This window comes from Podarcis erhardii, assembly GCF_964252035.2.
Source record: "Podarcis erhardii genome assembly, chromosome: 8".
Lineage (NCBI taxonomy): Eukaryota > Metazoa > Chordata > Lepidosauria > Squamata > Lacertidae > Podarcis > Podarcis erhardii.
In genome coordinates, this window is record NC_138499.1 from 86,151,152 (window position 1) to 86,166,742 (window position 15,591).

Consider the following 15,591-nt stretch of genomic DNA (forward strand, 5'->3'; position numbering starts at 1 on the left):
AGTCTGTTACCTAGCAATACTCAGGTAGCACTTGACCTGTCTATTTTCTAAGGACATGTTGATTAGTAAAGATTTCTTCAAGTGATGAGCTTTGGGCATTTTGTAATTGATATTAGGTAATGGTGTAATACAACACTTTTCAAATATTTTGCCCTCTCCTCCTCTAAGCTTCAAGGTCCCTCGGATTCAGAAACAGCAACAGTTGCTGCATGCCAAAATCCGTGCGCTGGGGTAGTTCTGAATTAGAAGTTAAACAGAGGAGATTCTCGACAACCCACTCCTAATTCTGTGTATTGTGATAGGAATTTTATGGTCTTAGATGTATGGCAATGTTCATAACCACACGTACATAGATCGGCACAGGAAGGCCAACCTGGAACCATTTTGATTCCTAAACTGAGCAAATGTTTCTCTGCATGGTCAAAGTGGAAAAGCCTCCCCTTGTCTTTTCCTTCACAAATCCTGTCTTAAGGGTGTTTGAATAAGTATTTATCACTACAAAAGACTGGCCAGGCTCCTCAGGCAATCCAATCAAGTAACCTGCCAGACAGGAAATAAACAAGGACAAGAGAAAAACAATATTGAAATTTCTGTTTCAAGACCACCATTTCTGTGATGTATCTGAGGGGTGGTCTTAGGTTACACCCCTTCTGTGATGTATGTATAATGTTTCTGGGGGTGGTCTTGGTCTACAGGATGGGAATTTCAAAAGTCTTTATAAGCCCTTGCACAGCATTTTTGTGGGTCCTCCTCCTTTCCTGCGTGTGAGGGGAGCACCCTGTTGCAACAGATCAATAAAGATCAGGCTCACTAGCTGCTGCTTTGCTTCTCAATATTCTCTGGTTGGCCTCTGTTATTTTCTCCTACCAATAGGGAACTTATGTAAGGACTCTATATGGGCTCTTGGATACCCCATAAGAGAAAAGGGAAGATTTTTATTTACAACAGTATCAGAAACCGCAATAACAAAAGAGCAGCTCTCTTTGCATTACTTTTTACATAAATCGAACTAGAATGACGGGATAGTAAATGTTTAGCCATCTCCCAAAATTCAATGTGAATCACTGAATGTGAATCACTGAGAGTCCACCGCGAGTGGGCATTCAATCTACCCATCTAGTGGGGTGGCGAACAAAGCACTTCTTGCGTCAGGATCTGACCCATCAAACTTCAAACTCGCCATCCAGGTGCACCACAACCCCAAGGTGGACCTCCCCACAGTTGGAGAAGGAGATTCCTACATAAGCATATGCCTTTGCTGTGTCCAAGATGGACTTTGGCTCTCTTTAGAAACAGCTTGCTCTTTCTTTCAGAAAACTATTCCAAACTATTCAAAAGCTGCAAAAAATCTCCACTGGCTCATTCATCTACAGAACGGATGAGAATGATGGACTAGGGATCCAGGAGATCACAGGGTTCAAATCCCCACTCAGCCATGAAATTCACTGGGTGAATTTGGAGATACAGTGGACGCTCGGGTTGCGAACGTGATCCATGTTCGCAACCCGCAGCAGCGCGTCTGTGCACGCACGGGTTGCGATTTGGCTCTTCTGCGCATGCGCAAAGTGCAACTTAGCGCTTCTGCGCATGCGCGACTGCCAAAACCTGGAAGTAACCCGTTCTGGTACTTCTGGGTTTTGGCGGTCCGTAACCTGAAAAAATGCAACCTGAAGCGTCTGTATAACCCGAGGTATGACTGTACTCACCAAATCTCAGCCTGACCTACCTCACAGGGTTGTTGTGAGGACAAAATGGGTAGGAGGAGAACCATGTGCACCAACCTCCTTGATCTCTTTGGAAGAGAAGTCTGGTAAATGATGAAATAAATACTTCTCCGTCCCTTTTTGCAAACTGCTTAAAATGTGTGGCGTGTAGATTATGGGATGGAGAAATCCTCGCCATTTCCTCTCTTACACATGCTCACATACACACACACAGAGAGAGGGGGGGGCATGCATGCTGCTCACCCAATTGTAGAAGGAGGGACCCAGGGGATGCCCTGCTTGTGAGTTCTCAGCTGATAACCTGCTTACACCACCTGCTCCTCAAAGGCAAGGCAGCTCCTTTTGCAGCAAAGGCAAGGCAACCTTGCAACTCTGCCAGCCACAGTAGTTGCTGCTTCTTCCCCTGCCCTGTGGGCCGAATATGGCCCCGCCACCCAATCCCCAAGTACAGTGGTGCCCCGCAAGACGAACGCCTCGCAAGACGGAAAACCCGCTAGACGAAAGGGTTTTCCGTTTTGGAGGCGCTTCGCAAGACGAATTTCTCTATGGGCTTGCTTCGCAAGACGACAGCCCATAGGGAAATCTCCGGGACAGTGGGGAAGCGCAGCTCGTCTTCCCCGCTGTCCTCGGACCTCCTCCGAAGCCTGGCGGCGGGGCGGGGACACCTCCTCCCGCCGCCGGGCTTCGGAAGGATGCCCCGATGCCGGGCGGCGAGGCGGGAACGCCTCCCCCCGCCGCCCGGCATCGGAACGATGTCCCGAAGCCGAGCGGCGGGGTGGGAAAGTCTCCCCCCGCCGCCCGGCATCGGAACGATGTCCCGAAGCCGTGCGGCGGGGCAGGAAAGTTTCCCCCCGCCTCCCGGCATCGGAACGATGTCCCGAAGCCGAGCGGCGGGGCGGGAACGCCTCCCCCCGCCGCCCGGCTTCGGGGCGGGAAAGCCTCCCCCCGCCGCCCGGCTTCGGGGCGGGAAAGCCTCCCCCCGCCGCCCGGCTTCGGGGCATCGTCCCGATGCCGGGCGGCGGGGCAGGAACGCCTCCCCCCGCCGCCCGGCTTCGGAGCATCGTCCCGATGCCGGGCGGCGGGGCGAGAAAGCCTCCCCCCGCCGCCTGGCATCGGAACGATGTCCCGAAGCCGGGCGGCGGGGCCGCGAAGCCTGGGCGCGCTGGCAACTCTCCGCAAGGAGCGCTCCCACTGCTTGCGGAGAGGTCCGCGAAGCCTGTCCTGGACCTCTTCTGAAGGCAGGCGGGGGGCAAAAGTCTTTGTCCCCCCTGCTTGCCTTCCCAGGGGCTTTTAAATCGCCCAGACAGCGGAGAAGTCCTCCGCTGTCCCGGGCGATTTTAAAATGCCGCCCGCCAGAAGAGGTCGGGGGAAGGCGGTTTCCATAGGAACGCATTAATTGATTTTCAATGCATTCCTATGGAAAACCGTGCATCGCAAGACGAAAAACTCGCAAGACGAAGAGACTTGCGGAACGAATTAATTTCGTCTTGCGAGGCACCACTGTACAGGGTTACGGATCTGATGCTGTTGCTGCTTCCTTCATCTCCCCTTCCCCTTAACTCTGCCCAGAGCTACGGTACTTTGCCTGCTGGAGTCCCAAAACCCAAGGAAGGAGCAAAAGGCTGCAGGGACTCTCCTCCTTCCCATTAGACAATCTCACTTTTTCTAAAAATATGTTAAGACATTTATATGATAGAAAATAGAGAAAGATGGAAAGGAATAGCTGAAACAATTAATGGAAGTGGAACACAAAGAGGGAGGTGAGAGGAGGTCGATGATACAAGGGAATGATAGATAGAATATGGAAAAGGTATGGTGTTTGTTTTTAAATTGTTTTTAAATTGTTTTTGTTTTGTGTTTTTCTTTAATTGTTTCTATTTTTCGTGGTTTTTTTGTTTTTTATAGTTATTTTTCTTTCTTTTTTCTATTCTCTTTTTTCTATATTGTGATGTGTTGTTTAGTTTTTGTTTAATTTGGTGTTTTCTCTTTTTCTTTTTGTAACCTTTAAAACCTTAATAAATATATTTAATTTTTTTTTTAAAAAAAAGACAATCTCACTTTTTCTTGTTGACTCCAGGCTGGATAAATGGTGCTTTGCTCTAGGAGAAGTCCAAAAATTCTATATAAGAGTACAAAATCTTGTAAACATAGGAAGGTTATTTATTACTTTTGGGGAGGGGCATGTAACACAGAATCAATAAGTCCCTTATTTTTTGGGGGGGGGTGATTTTTTGCACACACACACCCTTGGATCTGCACCCCAACAGGGGTTGGTTTCGCCAACCACTAGGTACGCCTCTGAGGACAAGTCCCCCAGCTCCAGATTCTTACAGAAATCTTACAAGGAATACATCCTTGTATTTTTACTGACCACAATTGATGCAAATGATTTTATCCGCAAATGCCTAGTTATGGTAGGCAACAGAGAAATATACATCAGATGGAACAAGCCTCTCACTGCTAGATTTCAATTCTAGAGTGAATCTTGTGATAGGAATTTTATAGTCTTAGATATATGGTAGTGTTCCTAAGTGTACCAACCAAGCACATACATAGATCAGCACAGGAAGGCCAACCTGGAACCATTTTGATTCCTAAACTGACCAAATCTTTTCTCTGTAAGGTCAAAATGGAAAAGCTTCCCCATTGTCTTTTCTTTCACAAATCCTGTCTGTGTTTGAATAGGGTGTGAGCCTGTGACCTGGCCCAGGAACTAAGTATTCATCATTACAAAAGACTGGCCAGGCTACCCAAGAAATCAAATCAAGTAACCTGCCAGACAGGAGATAAACAAGGACAAAAGAAAAACAACATTTAAATTTCTGTTTAGACCGCCTTTTCTGTGATGTAGGTATGATATATCTGAGGGGTGGTCTTGATCTACAGGGTGGCAATTTCAAAAGTCTTTATAAGGCCTTGCACACCATTTTTCTGGGTCCCTCCTCTTTCCTGCAGGTGAGGAGAGCACCCTGTTGCAACAGATCAATAAAGATCAAGCTTACTAGCTGCTTTGCTTCTCAATATTCTCTGGTTGGCCTCTGTTATTCTGTCCTACCAATAGGGAACCTATGTAAGGACTCTATATGGGCTCTTGGATACCCCATAAGGGGAAAAGGGCAATTTTTGTTTACAACAGTCTCACCAAAACCAGTGGTTCTTACTTCAGAGTGAGCATGCACAGGACTGGCTCTTAACTCTCAGAACTGTGTTTGTTTCACTGATAAATCTGGGTTTCAATGTGTTACCAGGGCCCCAATGCAGTTATTCAGTTTATCAGATTATCTGCCTAGAAACCTCATGTGCATCCCTTATCCTTCATTATTTGCAACCTAAAGGCTGACAAAACAGCAACCATTGAGGATCAGTAGGAGGTTGAACACCGCATACTATTTATCATTGCTTCCGAAAGACTGCTGAGGAAAGGCATTAGCCAGACGCAAATTTGCCTTTGAGAAGAAGTAACCTTATAAATATAGATAAGTTAGATAGAAGAAAGAAGAGTCTTTGGATGGCTTGATGATAAAAACAGGCTTGGGCCCCCTGGGGTTTAACATTTTATGGGGGGGGGAGTAAGAGGAAGTGAGAGAGAAGGAAATGAAAATGTGTGGGCACTGAGGAAGTCAGCAAGAAGGACTCCGGAGAAAGCTCAGAAATGCACACAAGAAGGAAAATGTCCAAGGAAAGGGAAGGAGCACAGCAGCCCAGCCTGAGAAACAAACCGCAATTCCAATTTTCAGCATATTGAAAGAGATGAGCAGGATCCAACTCCTCCTCAGGCCCTCAATTATCTGAGGCCTGACTACATAATGCAAGAACAAATGCTATTGTATATTTTCTTTAAAAACCTAGAAATTCTGTAAGAATACGGAGACAACACCAAACCCATCCCCATTTTAAATTCCCCCTCTTCTCCGTTTCCACCTGTATAAGACGTTCGGCACTGAACTGAACTCACGCAATATATGCATGCAATTTATTTTTACTGTGTCCATTTGTGTAATCGCTCAAAAAAGATTGTGCAGAATGTAGAAGCTGTAATGCAACAATCACCCCTTGGTAAATGATTTTTTAAAAAAGAAACTGGCTAGTTTCTTGGCTAATACATTTATCCTGCTCTACAATTGATGACTACGAACAATAATTTGCCAGAAACGAACTCGAGCAAAGAGCTGGAGGGCAGGGTGATAAAGGGGGTAGATTTTCAATATCAGAGATTTGGAGGGGGGAAATAAAAATTATGCACTATACAAGTACACAATCAACAAACTTCACCATAATAATATTCAAATAATACACAGCGTTTTGCTCATGTTTTACATGACCCATTTTTTTAAGCAATTGGTGAAGGGAGGCAAAAGCGTCTGGGGCAAAATTTCTCAACATGGTGCCCACCATATTTTGTTGGACTCCAGTTCTCATCATCCCTGGTCAACTGGGAGTGGGGACAGGTGGGATTTGAAGTCAAACAACATCTGGAGGACTCTACTCCCCTTGACTAATGAGATTCTACCCAGGAATAATCTACACTGGTCAGTTATAACGTTAAAATGCATTATAAAAATGTGGCACCAGAGGGCACTGCAGAGCAGCAATCCATCATCAATGGAAAATTGCACTGAGAGCGAAATTATGGGGGGTTTTTTTAAAAGTGTTTTTACAGATCAATGTAGATCTAGCCCCAGTCACATTTAGGAAAGAAACGTTTAGTAGAGAGAGCGCGAAGGCAGCTTCCTCAAGTTATGTTTTAAATTAAGCACATGTATGCACAGAAGCGCTGGCTGGCTTCCTTTTGTTTTTGTTTCATGCAAAGTAGCAAAGGAAGGCTGGAATCCTGAGCAGAGCACTGGTAGGATTGACATTTCCTTAACTCTTTCCTCCTGGGCTATTTTTCTGCCTTCAGCAGAACAAAAAGGCAGCTTCTTAAGCAATTTTCCTTAGAAGAAGTGTGCTACAGACATTAAGCCCTCCTATGGCCCTTTTTAAAGAGCTTCCTAAAGGGGAGGGGGAGACATCAGCTCCTCTGTATGTGGGTACATGTAATGCATAAAAAAGGTAAAGGTAAAGGACTCCTGACTGTTAAGTCCAGTCGCGAATGACTCTGGGTTGCGGCCCTCATCTCGCTTTACTGACCGAGGGAGCCGACGTTTATCCGCAGACTGTTTTTCCGGTTCATGTGGCCAGCATGATTAAGCCGCTTCTGGCGAACCAGAGCAGTGCACGGAAATGCCATTTACCTTCCCACCGGAGCGGTACCTATTTATCTACTTGCACTTTGACGTGCTTTCGAACTGCTAGGTTTGAAGGAGCTGGGACCAAGCAACGGGAGCTCACCCTGTCACGGAGATTCGAACTGCCAACCTTCTGATCGGCAAGCCCTAGGCTCAGTGGTTTAGACCACAGCACTACCCGTGTCTCACACATGTAAGACATGTTGTTGTTGTTTAGTTGTGTCCAACTCTTCGTGACCCCATGGATCAGAGCACGCCAGGCACTTCTGTCTTCCACTGCCTCCCGCAGTTTGGTCAAATTCATGCTGGTAGCTTCGAGAACACTATCCAACCATCTCGTCCTCTGTCGTCCCCTTCTCCTTGTGCCCTCCTTCTTCCCCAACATCAGGGTCTTTTCCAGGGAGTCTTCTCTTCTCATGAGGTGGCCAAAGTATTGGAGCCTCAGCTTCACGTTCTGTCCTTCCAGTGAGCACTCAGGTCTGATTTCCTTCAGAATGGATACGTTTGATCTTTTTGCAGTCCATGGGACTCTCAAGAGTCTCCTCCAGCACCATAATTCAAAAGCATCAATTCTTCGGTGATCAGCCTTCTTTATGGTCCAGCTCTCACTTCTGTACATCACTACTGGGAAAACCATAGCTTTAACTATACAGACCTTTATGTAACACATAATTAGCTTTAAAGACCTATAAATGGCTGAGCATCTTTTTCGGTTTCACAATTCCATTACAGTAACCCTGCATCTTTAGCTGTGTAGCACATCAAGGCAGGAATCCTATACACAAGAAGCTGGCGTAAAGCAAGCCAGCATAAATAAAGCCACCATATCCAAACTCTATTCAAGAGCCGGGTGACGGCTGCCTGAGTCAGTTTAAGCCTGGCAGAGGGCAAAAGCAAGCCTTTAAAACAGTGCTCAAGGAACACCACCCTCTTGGCTAGCTTAATTTTGGCTGTGGCCCCAGTTCATGTGACTCAGGTGAACAGGCTTGGGATCCCAGCTGGGATGGGATGGGGCGACACCCAGAATATCTCTGGATGAGCCAATAAAGAAGGAGTTAAGCTGGCAGAGCCTGGCAACTCAGCTGCAGAACTGCTGAATCCTAACCCCGCTCATCCCAGTGGTACCTCTGGTTGTGAACGGGATCTGTTCCGGAGCCCCGTTCACATCATGAGCGTCTGCGCATGCGCGGGTCGCGATTCGCCGCTTCTGCGCATGCAAGTGACATCATTCTGAGCATCTGCACATGCGCGAGCGGCAAAACCTAGAAGTAACCCGTTCCGTTACTTCTGGGTCGCCGCGGCACACAACCTGAAAACGCTCAACCTGAAGCATCTTTAACCAGAGGTATGACTGTACAGTGGCACCTCTGGATACGAACGGGATCTGTTCCGGAGCCCCATTCGCATCCTCAAGGAAACGTAAGACGCAACTGCATGTCTGCACGTGCGTGGGTCGTATTTTGCTGCTTCCACGCCAGCGCGTGACGTCATTTTGAACGTCTGCGCATGCACAAGCAGCAAAACCCAGAAGTAACGTGCTCTGTTATTTCTGGGTCGCCGCGGAGCGCAACCCAAAAATACTTAACTTGAAGTTATTTCAACCCGAGGTATGACTGTATAGGATTATTCCTGAGGTCATTTTAAGAGAGAGTGGTAAGGTTTGCAGATGCACCGCATTAATAGATATGCTGTTATAAGTCCGCAACAACTTTGAAAAGAAAAAACTTTACAATTCTATGATTCTGTGTGAAACTATTTAAGTGGGACAGAATCAGGAATTCTCAGCATCTCATGGCCCAGTTATATATAATTTTTTAGGCAGTCTCACTGAAACAATTGCGCTTACTCTCAATAAAATGTTCACAGGAATTCAGTGTTGGGTTTTTTGGGGGGAGAACCAGTTTCAAGTATTTATGTTTGTAAAGATGTATTTCAAACTATGTCTGTCAACATATCCTAGGAGAGGAGCATGGGTGTTCAGCCACATTTCATACATTGTAGCTTGAATAAATTCTCTTTACAAAATTCTGTTTACAAAAATAAAAAAAATATATGTTTACAAAAATATAGGACTTTTCATACCACCCAATCTCATTAATAAACCAAGACTACAAGATATTCACATCAATCTTGGCTAACCGCCTAAAAAAAATTCCTACACAAATTAATAGCCCCAGACCAGACTGGCTTCGTCCCTGGTCACAATATAACAAATTCACATCAGGAAACTAAAAATATAGGACTTTGCATGCATTCCACTGATTTGCATGTTTACTTTTTGAAACAAAACATTTTCTTTTCCAAAAAAATTATTGGTGCAGAAATTTCAATGGGACATTAATATATACTGTGCCACCTACAGGTAACCCAAGGCAATCAGATTAAGTGTACACCATAAAAGAAATGTGAAAAGCGCAAAAAGAACATTGAATGCACTGTCAAGATACAAATGTGACTGTTATTTACTTAAATTTCTACCTTTTCCCAAGTTCTTTTCATCAGTTCCAGTTCAGGAGTTCCATGAAAAAGGGCTGCCTTATTACAGCTTCCCTGTTTCTGTGCAGATGATCCTGAAACAATAACAGAGAATGAGCTGATAGGCTTGAGGATGTGGACAAGGTGCTTGGATCCGTCAGCGCTCTGAACCCTGGCCCCTTTGTCTGATAAAAGCTAGCAGGGAGGAGACAGCTAACTGGGCCAGGGAGGTGACTGATGCCTCCCTGCAAGAGGGGTGGTCTCTGCTTGCCTGAGCAATAAGACCACTCCTTAAGAAACACTCCCTAGATTTGGAAAATCTAAGTACCGGTAACTACCGGCCAGTCGCTGATCTCTCCTTCTTGGGCAAGATTATTGAACAGGTAGTGGTGGACCAGATCCAACTGCTCCTTCTTTGGTTGCCTCTCTCATTAGAGGTCTGCAGGATGTCAGCACAAGAAAGGCCTTTTCTGTGGTGGCCCCGTTTGTGCAATACTTTTCCTGACACCTTCATTACGTTTCTCTTCAAGCAGCCATTTGGATGATTAACGTTTTAAAAGGTAAAGGGACTCCTGGCCATTAGGTCTAGTCGTGGCCGACTCTGGGGTTGCGGCGCTCATCTCGCTTTATTGGCTGAGGGAGCCGGCGTACAGCTTCCAGGTCATGTGGCCAGTATGACTAGGCCGCTTCTGGCGAATCAGAGCAGCGCACGGAAATGCCATTTACCTTCCTGCTGGAGCAGTACCTATTTATCTACTTGCACTTTGATGTGCTTTTGAACTGCAAGGTTGGCAGGAGCAGGGACCGAGCAACGGGAGCTCACCCCATTGCGGGGATTCGAACCGCGACCTTCTGATCAACAAGTCCTAGGCTCTGTGGTTTAACCCACAGCGCCACCCGCATCCCAATTAACGTTTTACAGCCTTTTAAATGTGTTAGTGGGATGGAGAATATCTTATCTTATCTTATCTCTTATCTTATCATCTTACCTGGCACAGTTGTGATGCCCTTGAGTGTATTTCTGTTACAGTGGTACCTCTGGATGTGAACGGGGTCCCTTCTGGAGCCCCGTTCGCATCCTGAGCAGAACGCAACCGGCGTCTGCGGGTCACAATTCACCGCTTCTGCACATGCGTGTGACGTCATTTTGAGCGTCTGTGCATGCGTGGGCTGCGAAACCCAGAAGTAACCCGTTCCGTTACTTTCGGGTTGCTGCGGCACGCAACCTGAAAACGCTCAGCCTGAAGCATCTTTAACCCGAGGTATGACTGAGGGACACGGGTGGCGCTGTGGGTAAAACCTCAGTGCCTAGGGCTTGCCGATCGTATGGTCGGCGGTTCGAATCCCCGCGGCGGGGTGAGCTCCCGTCTTTCGGCCCCAGCTCCTGCCCACCTAGCAGTTCGAAAGCACCCTTAAGTGCAAGTAGATAAATAGGTACCACTCCAGCGGGAAGGTAAACGGCGTTTCCATGTGCTGCGCTGGTGCCGGCTCGCCAGAGCAGCTTCGTCACGCTGGCCACGTGACCCGGAAGTGTCTCCAGACAGCGCTGGCCCCCGGCCTCTCAAGTGAGATGGGCGCACAACCCTAGAGTCGGACACGGCTGGCCCGTATGGGCAGGGGTACCTTTACCTTTTATGACTGTATTAAAGATGGTGTCTCACTATACTGCTGCCATGAATGCTGGAAGGAAGACCGCTCCCTGCTGCAAGTCCTGTTTCCATTTAGCCTAAGGGGCAAGGCCCAGACTCACCTTGAACAGCTAAAAGAGGCTCCTGAGACACTGCTGGAACAACTCTTGGGTTGAGGCAACTGGCTAAAATGTTCTAAATGGTTTTAATTTTGGTTCCTCTGTTTTGTTTTTGTTGGGTTGGGGTTGGTTAAATATTTAGTTGGGGTTGGCAGTTGTTTTAATTTGGGTATAACTGTAAACTGTTTATTATTATTTAATTTATTGGTTTATTTATAGTCTATATAAGATATTCTGTTTTTTAATGTTTGATGTTTTATCATGTTTTTATATATGCTGTAAGCCACCCAGAGTGGCTGGAGAAAGCCAACCAGATGGGCAGGAGATAAATAATAAAATTATTAGCACTACTACTACTACTACATGTCACAAGAGAGGAGATGGATTAAATGTTATTCAAATCTATTCCCCTGCTAATGTGCAATCTCAGTTTATAAAGCATAAATTCAATATTATTTGTTATTTCAATGATACCTTATCCACTTCTGAAGAGCAGTAGAGCCAGCTTGAGGGAAGAACCAATGTTCTCTAATCTATCCAATCCTTTCTGGAGATTAAAATATATCACATCTATTTAATCCTTTCAAGAGAGTGCCCCCTTTGTCTTTCAGTTACTATGGGAAGAATGAGCCTATGTTAATCAACAATCATCTGATAGAAAGTTGGATTAATGAATTCCTTAACTGTATAATTTCTACAGTTTAAACTATAAAACACAAAGGGGGTTCAGTTTTTTGTGTTAACTACCTTGGGATAACACTCTTTTTCTTTTAAGATTCTGCTATTAAACATTGTTGACCTTTCTGTAGATCAGTGTTTTTTTAAGAACACATTAAAAGCTGATAAAATATAGCTATTTTTCACAATAGCCTACTTTTCATAAACCTTGAATTTGAAACAATAGGGGGAAATGACATCCCACAAACTGCTTCAATGCTTTACCCACAGATTCAAACCTGAAGTATTTACTCAAAGATTGCAAAAGCTAATTGGGGTAAATTCTCAAAATTGCAAAGCTAGAAATAAGTTGAAAAGGTAGTTTATCTTTGAGGAGGCAACTCCTGGAGATGAAAGCCAATAAAACAATATTTCAGAGGATAGGGGGGCACTAAGTACTGGGGGCAATAACTTCACTGATGTACTGGAAACTGAGGTCTTGTTAAAGGAACCTCCTAATGGGCAGTAAAAAACAAGAAGGAAACAGCTGGAAGGAATGACACATTGTTTCAGTTGTCTCTATACTGATGCACATAGCATGGGAAATAAGCAAGACAAACTTGATCTCTTGAACACAGGATGGCAAATATGATCTAGTAGGCATTACAAACCTGGTGGGATAAGACTGGAGGGTAGTAATTGAGTGGTATAATCTATTCAGAAGGTACACCAACAGGAAGGATGTGTATACATATGTAGAGACCCATGGTTTGCAGCACAGAACACAGAGCACTGGTGTAAAAATTGTGAGGGAGGGAAACAACAGTGACTTCATTATGGGAGTATGACTGCCTTCCTTGAGCAGATTACCAAACATTCAAAAAGGAGATACAGTAGTCATGGGGGACTTCACTTCAACTACCCTGATATCTGTTGGATCTCAAACTCCATCAAGATTGAGAAGCCTAACAAATTCCTCAACTGCCATTCTGACAATTTCATTCCCCAAAAAGTGAAAGAAATAACAAGTGGATTGATTCTCTTGGATCTGATGCTCACCAATAGGAAAGAACTGGTCAGTGAGGGGGAAGTAATGGGAACCTTGGCAGGAAGTGATTATGCCCTCTTGAGATTTGTTCTACAGTGGAAAGGGCAAGTTGAGTGTACTCAGATGTGCACTCTGAACTTTAAGAAGGCTGATTTCAAAAAGCTTAAAGAACTATTGAGTGGGGTCCCATGGTCATAAATATTGAGGGCTGGTGGAGGGGGGTGAATGGATCAGGGCCAGCCCAGGATGTTTTGCCACTAGAGGCAAGACAGAAAATGTCCCCCATCAGCACCACATCCTCCTCTGCTATGTGCCACCAACATGCCTGCTTCCTAGGTTCACAGGCAACTGTGGGTGGACATATGGCAGCAGGTAGGTGGGTTCACAGCACACATGTGGCAAAGCAGGAGGCCAATAGGTGAGGAAATGAGAAAAAGGAATGAGATTTGTCCGGCATGACTTGTTTTTGAGAAACCCATGCTGGGTCTCAGTACAGTGGTACCTCGGGTTACATACGCTTCAGGTTACATACGCTTCAGGTTACAGACTCTGCTAACCCAGATATAGTACCTCAAGTTAAGAACTTTGCTTCAGGATGAGAACAGAAATCGTGCTCTGGCGGCACAGCAGCAGCAGGAGGCCCCATTAGCTAAAGTGGTGCTTCAGGTTAAGAACAGTTTCAGGTTAAGAACGGACCTCTGGAATGAATTAAGTAGGTATGAATTAATTGGTACCTGAGGTACCAGTGTAATCACAACATCTTTTTCCAAGTGCTCACAGACCACCTGTTGAATTATCTGTTCTATGAGCTTTTCTGGTATCGATATCAAGCTCACCGGTTGGTAGATGGGGGACCTAGGTCTTCTTTCTCCCCTTTTTGAAGATGGGAACAACATTTGCCCGTCTCCAGTCTATAGGGACCTCACCAGTTCTCCAAGAATTCTCAAAGATTATAGACAGAGGTTCTGAGATTACATCCGCAAGCTCATTTAGTACCCTTGGATCATCATACTCTGGAGGTTTGAATTCATTCAAAGTAGGTGGGTGTTCCCTTACTGCTTCTTTTCTTATCTTGGGCTGCAGGTCCCTCCTTGCATTGTTTATTCTGTTTTCACCACACTGGGCACTTTTGTGATATCCTCTGTGATTTCTCCTTTCTTCCATTTCTCATATATGCCCTTCTTAAATCTCAACTTATCCATAAGCTCCTTATGCAGCCACACCAATTTCTTTAGATGCCTCCCACTTTTCCTTCCTGTTTGAATTGTCCACATTTGGGTTTGCATTTGTTTAAACTCTTCATTAATGTTGGCACTGAACAATAACAGCATTTCCCCATCAGCAGTTGAGTTGTGTTCTCTAAACCACTTTGAGGTTTCCTGCAACCAAGCGGTATATATATATATATATTATGACATAAACAATGTATATGGCAGATTCACATGGAACCTTTGTGTGTTTAGACCCAGAAACCTCTCCCCTAAATAAATTCACACATGACTCAAATTTTGGTTTTGGTTTTTGGCAGAATTTAGGCCACAACTTTATTGATTGCAGAAAGTGACTGGTTGCATAGGCTCTGGTTCGACTAGCTCCCTGCCATGCAGGTAGCGCTGACCCAAAGTTCCAGCATAGGTCAGCCAAGGGTGAACACCTGGATAGGCGGAAAGCCAGGAACAGCTTAACTCCGCCACCCAAATGTCCCCCTGGACTCAGGCATGGGCACAACCTCCTCTCAGGGGTTGACAAAACCATCAAGTCCCTGGATTCCTTTAATGGAATACACTTCACATAGGGATGTTGAGAGTGTTCTCCCACCCCTATCACCTGAACCAGAGCCTATCCCCAACCTTACAAGTTGTGATGATTTGCTATGCGGCAGGCGAAACCCAAATGGCACCAGCCAATCAGCCAAGTGGGGAAAATTCCTGCTGTGCCCCAACGACACACGACGGCATAGCAAGGTCAAGCACAAAGCCCTAAAAGTAGGGAGAGGTGGGTGGGTGTTCCGAATGCACGAGCCGAAAGAGGAAGCTCTGGGTCACGTGCATGGGTCCCTCAAACCGTTTGGACTACGTCCCATTGGCCAGATTGCACCCAGCTTTGAGGGACCTGCCAATCGAGTGTTGTGGCTGACCAATTGTACCCACCCACAACACAGGGTGTCGGTTTTCCAGGTCTCACCACAATGTGTGCCCTCCATTTACAGAAAGTGTGTGCTGCATATCTCTCGTCGCTGGCCATGTCTGTGGAGGATGGCACAATTCTTCCCTGCAATGGTCTCAGTTCTACAAGCCACATACATCTGCGACATCTGGAACTGGAGGAGCTGTCAGCCAGCAAATGAAAAGAGCTGGCTCTGTCAAAGGGCTTAAAATGCAACATCAGTTGCAAAGAGACAAAGATATCTGCAAGTGCCAAATGCCAATCCTAACATAAAAGTGGTATAGATTTGAGATGGATTTCTTGATGAAAGGAAAGCAAATTATACACAAAGGTGTGTTTATGTGTCAGTGAATTAAAACAAGGAGTGAGCTCATATTTTAAGAACAGGCATCGAAAACAAGAGGAGGATGAATGGTCTGAACAACGGAAATCTACTTTTTTTTGGTATGAAATTGTGAGAGATAATCTCATCTGTCCTGCAAGGGCAGTAATGCAATGTGTTGGCTTTAAGAATAATGCTGGTATATAGGAGAGGTTTTAGAAAAA

At 45.5% G+C, this 15,591-nt stretch overlaps 1 protein-coding gene across 8 annotated transcripts in view; it reads right to left on the reverse strand.

Annotated features, from left to right (window-relative positions):
• ENOX1 (ecto-NOX disulfide-thiol exchanger 1) overlaps nt 1-15,591 on the reverse strand; it is a 309,881-nt gene that overhangs the window by 141,516 nt on the left and 152,774 nt on the right. For 5 of the 8 annotated variants that reach the window (XM_081872749.1, XM_081872747.1, XM_081872750.1 and 2 more), the window contains one exon: nt 9,431-9,522. The exons of the other annotated variants lie outside the window; for them this stretch is intronic. The gene's annotated coding sequence lies outside the window, so the exon portion shown is untranslated. The remainder of the gene's footprint in view (nt 1-9,430; nt 9,523-15,591) is intronic. 8 annotated transcript variants of the gene reach the window in all.